The following is a 14,703-nucleotide window of genomic DNA, read 5'->3' as shown; positions in this document are numbered from 1 at the left end:
CTCTTTAAGTCAATATTAATATTAAACTAAAATAAATTATTGTGTGTATATATATATATATATATATGTGTGTGTGTGTGTGTGTGTGTGTGTGTGTGTGTGTGTGTGTGTGTGTGTGTTGTACTAAACTTGTAAAAAAAAATGATATGACGTTTGCAAAAGACACCAGTTGGTGTCTCCATGCAAAAAAAAATACAATATACAATAAATAAAAATAAAAAAAAAAATGGTAGGAAAAAGTTCAAGATTTTTTGCGGGGCAAGTGATGTATGTTGAGGATGGATATGGAATTTCACTTCTTACAAAGAATGATGCAGGTGGAAAGATGTTTAAGAAATGCAGATGTTAAATGGGTATTTATTGGACAAATGTATTATACTAGAACTGACATGTGATTACATTTTCACGCAATTTGGATGCTTAGATCCTGAGAAATCAGTACCCAGAACAACCACCTCTGGCCGTAATAACGGTCTTGATACACCTGGGCATTGAGTCAAACAGAGCTTGGATGGCGTGTACAGGTACAGCTGCCCATGCAGCTTCAACACGATACCACAGTTCATCAAGAGTAGTGACTGGTGTATTGTGACGAGCCAGTTGCTCGGCCACCATTGACCAGACATTTTCAATTTGTGAGAGATCTGGAGAATGTGCTGGCCAGGGCAGCAGTCGAACATTTTCTGTATCCAGAAAGGCCCATACAGGACCTGCGACATGTGGTCGTGCACTATCCTGTTGAAATGTAGGGTTTCACAGGGATCGAATGAAAGGTAGAGCCACTAGGTGTAACACATCTGAAATGTAACGTCCACTGTTCAAAGTGCCGTCAATGGGAACAAGAGGTGACAGAGACGTGTAACCAATGGCACCCCATACCATCACGCCAGGTGATACGCCAGTATGACGATGACGAATACACACTTCCAATGTGCGTTCACCGCAATGTCGCCAAACACGGATGCGACCATCATGATGCAGTAAACAGAACCTGGATTCATCTGAAAAAATGACGTTTTGCCATTCGTGCTCCCAGGTTCATCGTTGAGTACACCATCGCAGGTGCTACTGTCTGTGATGCAGTGTCAAGGGTAACCGCAGCCATGGTCTCCGAGCTGATAGTCCATGCTGCTGCAAATGTCATCGAACTGTTCATGAAGATGGTTGTTGTCTTGCAAATGTCCCCATCTGTTGACTCAGGGATCGAGACGTGGCTGGACGATCTGTTACAGCCATGCAGATAAGATGCCTGTCATCTCGACTGCTAGTGATACGAGGCCATTGGGATCCAGCACAGCGTTCCATATTACCCTCCTGAACCCACCGATTCCATATTCTGCTAACAGTCATTGGATCTCGACCAACGCGAGCAGCAATGTCACGATATGATAAATTGCAATCGCAATAGGCTACAATCCGACCTTTATCAAAGTCGGAAACATGATGGTATGCATTTCCCCTCCTTACACAAGGCATCACAACAACGTTTCACCAGGCAACACTGGTCAACTGCTGTTTGTGTATGAGAAATCGGTTGGAAACTTTCCTCATGTCAGCACGTTGTAGGTGTCGCCACCGGCCCCAACCTTGTGTGAATGCTCTGAAAAGCTAATCATTTGCATATCACAGCATCTTCTTCCTGTCGGTTAAATTTCGTGTCTGTAGCACATCATCTTGGTGGTGTAGCAATTTTAATGGCCAGTAATGTAGCTGCACCTACTGTAGATCAGAGAAATAAGTACCATTTTTCCCACAAAACAGCAATGCAGAATGAAACTGGTAAATTTCAAGTGAAAGTGTCATTACATTAGCAGAGACTGTTTTAGTTCCATTAGTTAAATTTTTGCTTAATACATTTATCTTCTATACCGTCTTGTTTTCCATTTATTCCTTTCCATAACAGAATTTTTGTGGATTTTTATAGGAAATGGAAGAGGTGAATTATTGTTGTATTATAAACGAGAACAATATCTCTAAATTATGTCAATCTGTTACCAGAAATGTTGTTTTGCTCAAGTCTCATTACATGAATGAAACATAAACTGTTACAATAAGAAAATTACATAATTTTTTCTCATGTAGGAAATATTGTAAAAACATTTGTCCTTTATGATTCTTGGTTCTTTTATTGCTAAGGTGCAAAAAAATAAAATAAAATAAAATAAAATAAATCTCTGACTGTGATTCTGTTGCTCATGGAACTGCCCTTCAGGAGAAAACTAGGAAAACATCAGGCAGTTCTGACCCTACAACCTATTTTCGTAAATAAACTGAAAAAAGGCAAATGTACATTTATAGCTTTTATTGGTTTGGAGAAAGCTTTTAGCCCTGTTGACTAGAACACATTTTTCTTTAGTCATCAAGGCTGGAATACAAGGAGTGAAAGTTTATGTACAACTAGTACAGACACCAGACAACAATTATAAGGGCCTGAAAAGGAAGCAGTAGTTGAGAAGGGAGTGAAACAGGGTTGTCCCATATGTAATTCAATTCATACACTGAGCAAGTAATAAAGAAAACAAAGGAGAAATTTGGAAGTGGAATTAAACTTCAGGTAGAAGAAATTAAAACTCTGAGGTTTGCCGATAACATATAATTCTATTAGAGAGAGTGAAGTAAATGGGAAATCAGTTGAACAAAATGGATAGTTACTTGAAAAGAGATTGCAAGATGAATGTCAACAGAAGAAAATAAGGGTAATGAAATGTAGTCGTATTAAATCAGATAGTACTGAGGGAATTAAGTTAAGTAGTGAGATGCATTTTTGCTCTTTGAGCAGCAAAATAAGTGCCAGGAAGTATTTGTCAAGACTGTAGCCTTACACAGAAGTGAAATGTGAGTGATAAACATTAGAAACAAGAAGTGAATAAAAGAATTCACTTGTTATGCTACAGAAGAATGTAGAATAATATATGGGTAACTAATGAAGAAATACAGAATAAAATTGTGCTGAAACAGATTTATTGCCCAACCTGACTAACAGAAGGGATTAGTTGACACCGTGAGATGCTGTAGGGAGAGACCAAGATTTGAATAGCAGTGACGGCTGGTTTGAGTTTGCAAATGTACTGCAGGACACTGCAAATACTGCGCCATAATTATGCAATTTCTCTTCAAATGCAAGCCAGAAATCACACTAAAATTACGCCATTTCTCTTTGAATGTGAGGCAGAAATTGCACTAAAATATGCCATTTCTCTTCAAATGCATGCTGATACGCAAATAAAATGGATGAAAATGTCTTGTAGTGCTCTCTCTAGGATAACATGGAAGAGTCACTTTTAAGAAATCCTAGTCAGATGAATTGTCATCTAACAACCTCTTGTGAAATAAGGAAAATCATTAAATCTTTGAAAAATAAATGTTCTTTTGGCGTAGATGACATCCCTAACAAGATATTTAATCAGTCTGGAGCAGTTACAGCTGACGTTCTGAGTCACATCTCTAATGCATCACTAACTCAAGGTATTTTCCCAGACAGGTCGAAATATGCCATTGTTGAGCCTCTCTACAAAAAAGAGGACACTACAGTTATCAATAATTACCAGTCAGCTGTGTTTTTAACTGCACACGCTCTGATATGATGTCATCTCTTCTGGTATTAGGAGTGCTATGTTCCTCACAGCATTTTCAAAAATTGTTGAGAAAGTAATGTACTCAAGAGTGCCATCTCAGCAGTAATGGGATACTTAGTAAATCACAGTTTGGATTTCAAAAATCCTGTTCAACCGAGACAGCAATATACAATTTTACTGCCCACATAATAGAGTCTTTAAATAGTAAAATGTCACCAATAGGAATTTTCTGTGACTTACTCAAAGTGTAAACCATGTGTAAACCATGACATTATGTTACAGAAATTACAATTCTATGTTATAAACGGATCAACATTGAGTGGTTTAAGTCATATCTACAGCACAGGAAGCATAAAGTTCCTTTATATGGTTTAAAGTTAAACTGGCACTGTTTGCTGATGATACAAGCATCATTATTAATCCAGTAAAAGAAACTCCAATATAAAATGATACAACTAATGTCTTTGGAAAAGTTATTGATTGGTTTTCTGTGATTGGGCTTACTCTGGACTTCGAAAAAACACAGTAAATCCATTTTTCTATTTCAAGGAGTACAGTTCCTTCAATAAATACAACACATCAACAGAAGTCAATAGCCAAGGTAGAGCATACTATGTTTCTGGGTGTACATATAGATGAGAAGCTTAATTGGAAAATTGATATTTTGGATCTCCTAAAGCGACTAGGTTCAGCAACTTTTGCAATCTGAATAATTGCTAATTTTGAGGATATAGAAATTAGCAAGCTAACATACTTTGCATACTTTGATTCTCTGATGTCATACAGAATAATATTTTGGGATAACTCAACACTTAGGCAAAAAGTATTCACCACTCAAAAGAAAGTGGTTAGAATAATGTGTGAGGCTCATAGTTGCACAGCTTGTTGGCATCTTTTTAAAAGGTTAGGAATTCTTACAACAGCCTCACAGTACATTTACTTAGTAATGAAATTTGTACTCAACAACATGGACCAGTTCAAAAACAACAGTGACATTCATGATTATAATACCAGAGAAAGAAAGACTTACACTATCATCTACTTAACCTATCTTTGGCACAGAAAGGGGTAAAATATGCTGCTGTAAAATTTTTCAATAAATTACCATATGAAATAAAATGTCTGACAGACAGCAGTAACAGTTTCACAAATAAATTGAAATCATATCTCCTTGACAACTCCTTCTGTACCATAGATGAATGCTTGAATGAGAATAAGTATATCTGTATGTATAACATATGTATTTTGTGCGATTTACGGGCATGGGGTAGGTAACAAAAAATGTAAGGAAAAAAAAACACGATTCATATACGTATTTCTTATGCACCCGACTCATTCCACATCATAACAGTTACCGTGAGATTGATCAATGGAGCTTGTAACTAACTAACTATAAACCAGTGTCAAGTACTGAAATTATGGTGAGCCACACTGATCAACTCAGGGAAGGGACACAGCTGTGTTTTTAACTGCACATGCTCTGATATGATGTCATCTCTTCAGGTATTAGGAGTGCTATGTTCCTCACAGCGCCAGGTCACTACTTTTTTCTGAAACTGCATAGAGCCCGAAGGGCTTGTGAGCAGCTGTGTGTCATAACCATGCTGTGGCTGAGTGGAAATTATAATAAACAAATAATGAATCATTAAATAATAATAATAATAATAATATGAATATGTGTTAACACACAGACTGGCAATTCATGGACCCAGGTCTGATTCCTGCAGTTACCAACATTTTTTTCTATTTATTTATTGCTCACAATATTAAACTATGAATCATAAAATTTAAATGTATTTAAGCAGTTCAATTTTTATATATTCAATGCAGTTGTCGTTACTACCCTTGTGAGACAAAAGGCTATAGGCTAGATGGGAATGAAAAACGTGGTGTACAAGGAAATGTAATATAAAAGTATTTTCTGTAGACGATTTGCTAAACAGGTCTTTTCCAGTTGATCTTTGGGGGAGAAAGTGAAATTTAAAGTGTCAGATAAATCTACTTCAAATGTAAATCACTACAGAGGGATGTGGGGTGAGGCTCACTGATCTGAATTACATAATCCTGAAAATCTGAAATACTTGCAAAGTATTTTAATCATCTTCTGAATTGTACAGAACCAATCCATAAGCTCGAATACTCAAACACTCGTGCAAATCTAAAAGATGTACCCCAACTGTCAAAGAAACTGAAGAATTTATTAAAATCTTATAAAGCTAGTGCAGAAAACTCTATTACAGCGGAAGCTATGAACTGAAATTAATCTCTGAGAGAAAAAAAAAAAAAAAAACACCCAGGGGAGTGGAAGGTGTTCTTGATACATCCACTACATAAGAAAGGCAGCAAATAAGATATTAACAACTACAGAGGAATTTCTTTGCAACCAGTTGAACATTACATAGCTCCAAAGATTATACTAAACAGAGTGGAAACAACGCTTGATAATAATTTAGGTGAATGTCAAGGTGGTTTTAGGAATGGTAGGCCATGTCTGGATAAATATTTAATCTGAAGTCAATCATTTGCCACAGATTATTGAATTCAAAAGATGTTGGTTTAGTTCAAAAAGGCCATTTGTTCCTCTGACAGAAACTATAGATAAAATAAAACTATGTGAGTACAAGCAGGTTGATGCCCCTTTCACATACTTAGAATACTTCACATGAGTGAGACATAAGAAAAGGTAAAACACTATCTAAAGATCTATTTATCAAATATGAGGGATTTTAACGCAGTATTACAGGTAATGGTGCGATAACGCAGTGGTTCCCTCCATGTTTGGCTGCCATGGTGTGCAGAAGTCTGCTGCAGCTGTGTGCAGCAGAGTTCTTGTTTACTGTGGATTGCCTTTGTGCTGCAGGCAGTGTCAAGTAAACTGTGAGTCCCACCTCTTCCTCAAGGAGAGAAACCTTGAAATTTAGTTTTGAATGGAACACCGAAAGACATACCCTTCTTATTATTCAGAAATGGGTGATTAATGATGTAAAGTTGATTGATGTGGAAGTGTTAGGTATTCAGTGACATTTGTAAATGAATAGTCAGGACCACCAATGGTAGCATAAAAATTAAGCATAAATATGGGTCTGTTAGCACAGTATCAATGATATTTGCAGGTCTTGGCTTGCAATCAGTAGGAGTCTGTAATTTACTATTCGAATTGCCCCTCGACAGGATCAGAGAAATGCTTAATTTATATGGGATTGCTTACAGCATCAGAGAAGAAGTGTGGTCAGAAAACTTTTGATATGACACACTCAATGGCAACAGAACAGCTAAAGTAGAATTACAAACAAACATACCCTTGTATGTGACTATATGCAGTCATAGGGTGTATGTTGTGTATGAAAACCAGCCACACACATGCTCCTCATGCAGCTCCACTGAACACCTAAGGGAAGTTGTGACCATAGACACCCCATACAACTGCATATTGAGAAAATTCCTAATGAAGCAGTGGCATATGCAATTGTCCTGTCAGGGCAGAATGACCAACTTTGGGTAAATCAGGGCCTGGCACTGGGAGAACTGCAAATAAGAAAATTACAGAATCATCTATGAACAGCAGGAGAACTGAATGGAGAGCACTAAATGTGATAACATAAGAAACTAAACCAACAAGGATGGTAGCAGTGTCATTGATGACACACATGAGGAACACCAGAATATACTTATGGAAGGGGAAGAAAATGCAGAGATGGCAGCAAGCATTAGTGAAACTACTGCCACAAAATAAGAGACTGGAATGGTGAGCAGCATAGCAAACAATAAAAGTAAATTAACAGATAAAACTTCTATCATTGTCACTGCCCTTGTACGGCAAGAGGAACATCAGAGTGTGCCTCTGGAAGTGCAAGTGGTGGTGACTGTAAAAACACTGAATACAGGTACTCCGACTACACATGTGACGCCGATGAGGTCAACACCAGCATCAATATACGTTTGTCTATAGACTCTGAGCATCGTCTTTGGATGCTAAGCTAAGATTATCTTTGCTTTGTTCCACCATGTTAGTTCTTTGTAAGCCTTTGATGTATTTAGGTGAATAAATAAACTACTGAAAAATGGGAGTGTTGTTAGATGTAACCGACCTGAACTTCCTGCTCACTGGTGACCCCGAGTTGTATCGTTTTCCGTTTTCGCTGTTTTACTGTGTCCGCGACCTCCGCGTCGGTTATTTTTGCGTGTATTACAGCGACACAGCATTTGAACAATGACTTCGGCCCAACACCTAACGCTGGATTTTGTGATCGACATGCATCGCGTTGCGGGCGATGTACACCTGCCAGGACTGCAACACGATGCCTCTCACTTGACGATTACGCCGATTTCACCGGACGTTTTCAAGAATGCAACAATAAGTGAGGTTAGGAGTGTGCATGACTCCGGCTATCAAATGCCTTTGTTCCCACCACATGTGCCCTCCCTCATCGACTGTGCAGTTAAGTCTTATGGATCTCCGTGCAGTACGGGACCAATGCCGATTTCTGCGAATGCTTCGTTGGACAACCTACCACCGCCAGGACGACGATTGGCCATGCCGCAATCCGTGCAGTACCACGCGGATACCTGTCATGTGGCCAGAACTGCTTTGTTCACAGGTCAACCTACTCGGCATCGGACCACGCCCGCGCCTGCCTTGGTTCAGCATCAGCACTTGCCTTCCTACTTCGATACCTCAGCCTACAACAGGAACAATGGCTTGTTATCTGTGCCTGACCTCCACCTCTGTCCCACTGCTACACCTCAGCGTTTTGTGTCATGACATTCACCTTATCCGCACAACGTTTTGAGTGGAGTGACCATGAAGAGTGAACTTTCACACATTCTGTCCCACGTATGACATAATTTCCCACACTGTGCTTCTCGACAGCCCGCACCTCCACAGCCTTCCTGCAACAGAGGTGGCCCCAGCTCTGATCATAAATCGAGCTTTCCGCAGACTAACACGCGTTCTCAAACTTTGAACTTTTTCTCATCTGTCACCCACGCACCGGCTCCAGTCGAGCTTCCGCTACCGTGCTTGGCATATCTCGGTGCCTCATCCACGTTGGTCTGCCGCGACACATCAATCTGAACACACCCGCAACGTGTTGAGCTTCTGCAACCGCAATTGACACATTATGGTGTCTCACCCGCATCGGCCTTCCATGTCACAACGGATCGCGCTCAACCACAACGAGTCACCTTCACGCTGCCTCCCAAAGAGCCGTCGTTGCCACATCCCCTGGAGGCACACTCTCCTGGAATACTACAGCAACAACAGCCCCGTTTCAGAAAGTGCCCCGACGAACTCAACTCAACCTGTTCTACCGAACATTCTACAACGCTTACCGATGCTGCTGCCATTTAATCCCGACAGAGCTACAACCTGGTTCAAAATTGCAGATGAAGTGTTTGACCATTACAATCTCAACAAGTCAACCAGGTTTCTGTGCCTCATCACCCACCTGCATGACCAGGACGACTTGATTACTGACCTGTTCAATGCCCCGGACTCATCTACCCGGTACACTCTAGCCACAGAGACACTTCTACGTTGGCTTGCATGCTCAACTGAGGCAGCAATACGGCAAGTGCTCCATGTCGAGCAACTAGGCAACGACAAACCTTCCCAGCTCTGGAGATGGCTACGTGCCCTGGTCGGTGCCAGTCTATTCTCTGACAAAGCTCTCCTCGCCATCTGGTCAGATAAACTATCTCCTCACATCCGCTTTGCTCTGGCTCAAAGGCCTACAAACCTGTCGAGCAAAGAATGACGATTGCTGACAAGCTACACGATGCATCACTGCTCCACTTCGCCAGCCACTGCCTACCTGATAAGTCTCAGGTTCAGGCTCATCGCCCTGCGGCCGGGGCCCTACTGTGCCGACCATTCCGCTCGCCCCGGGAAGCAGTAAACAAGCAACTGGGATGTCACCGGCTCTTCCCGCAGTCACGCCCCCTCCTGCAACCGAAACTGCTGCGGCCACTGAACCTTGGCCACCACCACTGGCAACGAACTTTCTGCAGGAAATGCAATCACACTACCCATAGTGTTACTTCCACACACGGTTTGGTGAGGTGGCACGGAACTGCAGACCACCCTGCTACTTCCCAAACACCAATCGCAGGTAGGTTCGGGTGCTGTCTCCTGCGCACAACTTGACAAGCACCCCCCAGTGCTCCATTCTGTCCGGGTATGACCGGATAATTGTGGACGACTTTCCATTAAAGACATTTCGTCGGGATACCTTTTCCTAGTGGACACAGGCACTGATGTTTCACTTGTGCCCATGTCCTTAACGTTGTCGAACATCCGCCCTCATCATACTTCACCACAAGCCGTAAATTCAATTAAACTACAATGCTTGGGTTCAACTTCACATGTCGTCTCACTCTCCACAAACTGCTCGGGTGGACTTTTTTAGTGTTCAAAATTGACGAACCTATACTTCTTGCGGCACCACAAACTTTCACTGGACTTAGTGCAAAACATCGTGTTTTACCATCCATCCAAGACTCACTTCCCCTGTGCTCCGTCGAGCAAACCCCCTCCCCCGTGACACATTTCATTACATGCTTGTCTCTGTCGCCAACGTTACAAGAAACCACGCATAAGTGCCTTGTCGAGCTCGAACACGTCGTTCGCCTACATAAGGAAAACTTCGAGCCCTCCCTCCTGCTCCACAAAACACAGCTCCAGCTCTCTGATGCAGCAAAGGAATTACAGACACTACATCAAGGACAAAGCAAAGTCAGTAAGTGCGCCGAATCTGCTTGCAATCCCAGCAATCGAGCCTCCGTGTGTTTACCTCCCGCTACCCCTCACAACTGTGCTATCAAGACTGCCATAACATGTACTGACAGCTCCGCAGGGCCACACCCTCCTAACACGGCAGCGTTTGACACTTGGCCGGACACAAGTGCGCATGCGCGACGACCGTCACGTGTTCCCGAACTGACGGCTCCTCCCCGCCCCCTCGTGGACAGCACGTCAAGCTATGCAACTTCAGCTCCTGCGCACCCACTAATGGCTCCCGAGCACTACTGAGCTCCCCCGACCACAGTGCCACTGCTTCGGGCCGGCGGCCATCTTGTCATGTTGACTCCTGGGACACTTCGCCGCCTCAGCTCCCGTCAGAGCCGCCGAGTGGCTCCGAACACCACGACTTCGCCTCGCCTGCCCCGCCCGCACACACATTGTAAACAAACCGCCTCCTGTGCCGCCGGCAACATTTGTGTAGCCACCAATGGCACGGTTCACAAGCTTTGCCTCAAGCCAGGCCCCCTGATCTCCAGTAAACCACGTCGACTTTGTCCCGAGCGCCTCTCCGACTTTAAAAAACAGATTTCTGAACAGCTCCGGCATCATTAAACCCTCTGCCAGTAGCTGGTCTACGCCCATACATATGACACCCAAGAAAGACAGGTCCTGGCACATGTGCGGAGACTACCGTCGACTAAACGTACGAACAATTATGGACACCTACCTCATACCCAACATTGCCGACTTTACCAGTTCCCTTGCAGGTGCGACCACGTTCTCTGTCATTAATTGCAAAAGGGCCTACCACCAGATCCCTATGGCTCCTGAAGACATCGAGAAGACAGCAATCACCAACCCAATCAGGTTATTTCAGTTTCTATTCATGCCCTTCAGTCTGAAAAACGCAACCCAGGCCTGGTAACGCTTCATCAACGAAGTGCTATTCAAACTAAAATTGTGCTTTGCATATCTTGATGACATTCTTGTGTTCAGCTCCTCCGTCGAGGACAACATTCGACATGTGCAAACTGTTATGAACACTCTCGCGGCAGCAGGCATTGAGACCAACCAAGCGAATTGCAGCTACATCAACCCACTGTCACTTTTCTTGGTTTCCGGGTCTCTGCCGACGGCATTTCACCGCCCCCTGAGAAAGTACAAACAATACTAAACCTACCCAGACCTTCGTCATTCAAAGAGCTCCAGCGCTTTCTGGGGACGGTTAATTATTATCGCCGACATCTACCTTGGGCTGTGGAGATTCAGGCTCCACTGACAGACGCCTTGGCGGGCACCAAAACTTCTGGATCTCGGCTTGTTCCATGGACCCCTGCTATGACTGACTCTTTCACTGCCCGCAAAAATCTTCTTGCCGAGGCTTGCACCATCGTGCATCCTCATCCCAATGCGCAGCTTTTCATCACCACAGACGCGAGCGATACTGCCATTGGCACTGTCCTTAGCCAGACAATTGACAGCCAAACTTTGCCTCTTGCAGTTCTTCTCGTGCAAGCTCACCAGTGCACAATGGAAATATTCTGCGTTTGACAGGGAGTTGCTCGCAGTCTACGAAGCAATCAAGCATTTTAAGACTGATGTTGAAGGACACCCTTTCTATGCTCTAACGGACCACAAACCCCTGGCTGCGGCCATTACAAACCTGCCTGCTGACCCGTCTCCTTGCTGCTTCAGATACATGGACTTCATATCTCAGTTCACCACCAATGTCAGACACATAAAGGGTGCTGACAATATAGTTTCTGATTTCCTTTCATGGGTCGACGCCGTTCATTCGCTGTTAGACCTCTCTGAACTGCCTAACCTCCAACCCGCTGACGAAGAGAGACAACACCTGATTTCAGACTCTACCTCTTCAATACACTTCGTCCACACCACCTTCTCTGGCATTTCTGGTGAGATTTGGTGTGACGACAGTACTGGCACGTTATGCCCCCTCATCCCAACCATGCTCCGTCGAGCTGTTTTCAACGCATTGCATAATTTAGCCCACCCCGGTGTTTGTGCATCTGCCCGCCTCATGGCGGAGCGCTTTGTGTGGAGAAATGTCAACAAGCATGGCAGTAATGGGCACGCTCCTGCGTCGCGTGCCAACACTGCAAAGTACACAAGCACACTTCACCCCCCCTTGGCGCCTTTTCGATCCCTCCTGGGCGTTTCCAGCATATTCATATTGACATTGTCGGCCCTCTCCCCCCTCTAACGGCTTTCGTTATGTTCTCTCATCTATCAACCGAACAACTCGCTGGGTCGAGGCTGTTCCCCTCCCCAATATTACGGCAGAAACTGTTGCTCGAGCTTTCGTCGAGTCATGGGTATCGAGTTTCGGATGTCAATCTATCATCACGACTGACCAGGGGTCACAATTTGAGTCAGCCCTGTTCAACGAGATTTGTAACATTTGCAGCATCCGGCGCATCCATACCACAGCATATCACCTGCAAATTAACGGGCTAGTTGAGTGCTGGCACTGCACTTTCAAGGCGGCTCTTTGATGCCACGACTCTCCTTGGATGGAGGCCCTTCCCCTTGTGCTACTTGGCATTCGTGCAGTCTATAAGGAAGACCTCAAAGCCACAATAGCCGAGTTCGTATACGGCCAGAACATTGTTCTCCCTGGCGGACTCGTGAGCCCTTCTGCTTCTCTCCCTCAGTCTGACTTACCTTCCTTCATGGACCATGTCAGACGCCATTTTATCAACCTCCACATCCCTCTGCCCACCAGCCATTCCCACCCTAAGGGTCACGTCCCGAAATCTCTGGATAATTGCGAGTACGTCATCCTCTGAGATGACACTGTCCATGCTCCTCTCCAACCTCCATATACCAGCCTGTGCTGAGTTCTCCGGCGCTCAGCCAACACCTATGACATCCAGGTGAAAGATTCAGCTGTCACAGTCTCTCTCAACAGACTTAAGCCTGCTCATGTCGAGCCCGCTTCTACCCCCCCTTCAGGCCATGACCACGCTACTCACTGTTGTGGCTCACAACACTCTGACCACTCCCTCCACATCGGACTTACTCACTCAGTTGAGTGACTTCCAGCTCCAATCGTCGAGCTCTTCTCCGACCTCGCTCTCTACTCTGGTCTCACGCACTCCGTCGAGTGATTACATGCTCTCCGTGTCGAGCTTACCTACGATCACACCCTCGCCGCCGGGCCCTTCTGCGGTCCCTTCGACCTCTCCCCCGTCACCTGCCTCGCCCTGTCGAGGTTTTTTTCACGCCCCCCCTCGCCCCCCTCCCCCTCCATCTTGAACGTGCCCTCGCTCAAGGTGTTTGTGCCTGTCCCCCCGGACATAATCCACAACATCTCTATAAAACTAAACGATGACACACTGTTTGTCATGTGTTTCCCTTCATCCAGTGCTCATGACACAACCTCTACCATTCCCTGCCACCTGGGGAAGTGTGTGCCCCTCTCACCCGTCGTCGACCTGGACAGGCTTCGTGGTGTCCCCATGCCCACTGGAGACATCGTTGTCTTTGCTCCGTTCCACCCGCAAATCACCGGCCTACCTGTCGCCTCACGACCAGCACGCCCAGTGCGACACCCAGCGTGCTTCAACGACTTCCAGGTTCAGTGACCGAACCTTCCTTCACAACATCTACCCACACAGCTCCCCGACGATGCTGTCGAGCTGACCGTGGCCCAGCTCCCGTGGACCACCCCTACCGACACCTTAGTCATATTTCTATTGATTCAATAGAAATACGGGTCCATGAGGATCTTGTGAACAGGGACGAAGGCTATCAACTGAGTGCGGCCTGGAATCCAGCATTAGCTGCAATACGCCAGGAACGCAACAAGAACCGTCCAGCTCACGAGACGCGATCAGAATGCTCTGACGGAGACACGAACGGCGCACTCGCTTCCCCTTCCACCCCGCCCGCCGGCTCCGCTGGACCCAGCCTCCCGCGGCCAGGTGGTGGGGGGCACACCACAGGTATAAAGGGACCGGCATCCGCAAAGTCTCAGCACTTCGCCAGAAGATGATGAGTATGTCACTCGTCGAAACGTCGCAGTTTGAAGACACCGCCACCCGGCGGGAAGCCCGAGAACTCTTCGCCAGCTGTATACACCGGGAAAGCATACATTCACATTTACGACACCTCTACGGGGAGGAGATGCTCTGTAGCTTCAAGCTGCTGCAGAAAGAACGCAACAGGAAAGCCAAATTGCTCAGCTCATTGGCTTTCCTCCAACATTGCCGAGACAAGAACATCTTGCCACGATTTACGGAATTAAGACATCCTGTGAAAACGAAGAAAACCGAACGTATTTTACGGCGAGCAGGGATGGCCATTGTCATGGAACGCATTCACTACACACGGCAAGAACTGGACAAGAATGCACGCATCCTG

Source organism: Schistocerca serialis, chromosome 3 (genome assembly GCF_023864345.2).
Source record: "Schistocerca serialis cubense isolate TAMUIC-IGC-003099 chromosome 3, iqSchSeri2.2, whole genome shotgun sequence".
NCBI classification, from domain to species: domain Eukaryota; kingdom Metazoa; phylum Arthropoda; class Insecta; order Orthoptera; family Acrididae; genus Schistocerca; species Schistocerca serialis.
Note: the sequence above shows the minus strand (reverse complement) of the source record.